This window comes from Apis florea, unplaced genomic scaffold, assembly GCF_048593485.1.
Source record: "Apis florea isolate Af1SG1 unplaced genomic scaffold, ASM4859348v1 contig_1556_pilon, whole genome shotgun sequence".
In the NCBI taxonomy this organism is placed as follows: Eukaryota; Metazoa; Arthropoda; class Insecta; order Hymenoptera; family Apidae; genus Apis; species Apis florea.
Window position 1 is genome coordinate 7,501 of NW_028256392.1, and position 2,500 is coordinate 10,000.

Consider the following 2,500-nt stretch of genomic DNA (forward strand, 5'->3'; position numbering starts at 1 on the left):
TGGACGGAAGGAGGAAGGGAAAGAAAAAAAGGAAAGAAATGCAAATATTTAAAGATATATATAAATATAAACAAATGTTTTTCAATGAAAATTATTATACACGATTTACTACGAGTACACGTTTGTATTAAAAAAAAAAAAAAAAAAAAGAAAAAAATAAAAATAGAAAGTAATAAAAATATTTTCAGGGACAAAACATGGATTGTAACAGAGGAATGATAACTAGGCATAATAATGATACGAGTTTCTAAGAGGCAAGATTGAATGGAGAATATAATACTCGAAACGTTAAACCTACATTACGGCGAAAAAATCAAAAAAATCATTTCATCAAATCAAAATCATACATTACGGCCGAACCGACGTTACCGGAGAATTCGGAACGACGCGGGGCGTATGGCCGAACCGACGTTACCGGGGAAGTTGGAACGACACGCCTCGAGTCGCCGAAGCGACATAACCGGGGGACTTTACGCGTACGGCTCGGATCACCGAACCGACCTGACCGGAGAATTCCGAACGACGCGAGTCGAACGGCCGAACCGACCTCACCGATGTACTAGAAGCTATACGAGTGAAACGGCCGAACCGACTTGACCGGAGAATTCGGAACGACGCGAGTCGTACGGCCGAACCGACCTGATCGGAGAATTCGGAACGACGCGGGTCGTATGGCCGAACCGACGTTACCGGGGAAGTTGGAACGACACGCCTCGAGTCGCCGAAGCGACATAACCGGGGGACTTTACGCGTACGGCTCGGATCACCGAACCGACCTGACCGGAGAATTCCGAACGACGCGAGTCGAACGGCCGAACCGACCTCACCGATGTACTAGAAGCTATACGAGTGAAACGGCCGAACCGACTTGACCGGAGAATTCGGAACGACGCGAGTCGTACGGCCGAACCGACCTGACCGGAGAATTCGGAACGACGCGGGTCGTATGGCCGAACCGACGTTACCGGGGAAGTTGGAACGACACGCCTCGAGTCGCCGAAGCGACATAACCGGGGGACTTTACGCGTACGGCTCGGTTCACCGAACCGACCTGACCGGAGAATTCCGAACGACGCGAGTCGAACGGCCGAACCGACCTCCCCGATGTACTAGAAGCTATACGAGTGAAACGGCCGAACCGACCTGACCGGAGAATTCGGAACGACGCGAGTCGAACGGCCGAACCGACCTGACCGGAGAATTCGGAACGACGCGAGTCGAACGGCCGCACCGACCTGACCGGAGAATTCGGAACGACGCGAGTCGAACGGCCGAACCGACCTGACCGGAGAATTCGGAACGACGCGAGTCGAACGGCCGAACCGACCTGACCGGAGAATTCGGAACGACGCGAGTCGAACGGCCGAACCGACCTCACCGATGTACTAGAAGCAATACGAGTGAAACGGCCGAACCGACCTGACCGGAGAATTCGGAACGACGCGAGTCGAACGGCCGAACCGACCTGACCGGAGAATTCCGTACGATGCGAATCGAACGGCCGAACCGACGTTACCGGGGAAGTTGGAACGACGCGCCTCGAATCGCTGAAGCGACATGACCGGGGGACTTTACGCGTACGGCTCGGATCACCGAACCGACATGACTCGGGTATTTTTCCTTAAATTTCTCGAAAAATAATTTTATGAAGCTTATGTTTTTTTTTCATTAATCACCTTATTTTTATCCCTCGAAATTTTTTATATTGTTAATTTTTTCTTTTATTTCATTAAAATATGATTTTTCGTCATTTTTCTTATCGATAAAAAAAAAACTTAATTTTTTTGAAAAAATCTTTTACCGATCTTTTATTTATACCGTTCTGTCAACATATCTTTAATTTTTTTATATTATTTTGCATAATGATCGATCGTCGGTCAGCGTCAAAGTTCCACCGTACCGTCCGCTCGGTCTGTTGCTACAGCGGTTTTGCACCGTAAGCGGCCGTGCATTAGCCGACTCGGCGCCGACGTGGTGGCCGACCGTTCGGTTACTGTAAGAGAAGCGACGGTCCGGTTCGGTCGGACGGAACAGCGTCGGGCGCGTGGCTATTCTACGATCTCGGTTGAGAATCAGTCCACCGCTCCTCGGGGAAAATATAATAATATTTTTTCTCGACTGTTTCCGTCCGTTCCTATACCGTTTTTTTTTTTTCTCCACACTGCAGAGCCGCGGGTCGGTGTCTATGACCGAATGACTCTTGTGCGGCAAAGCGACCTATAGGGGGACGCTGGTGACCTGTATGCATGGCGCTTGCCATGTGTACTTGTACGACTGAGCATCAACTTTTAGCCTCGAGCGATCGGGCCTTTTCTAACACATAAGGGATATTATAAATCCTAGGGCGTACGAACGTGTCGAATAGTTATTGTTGACTTGCAATACGGCGCGTTTCGTATGATGAGCTTTGAGTTTGTAAAAGAGAAGTTATAAAAGAAATGAAATAACGCAATATTATATTTATTTATATGATATTGTGAAGTATGATTTTTTTTAAAAT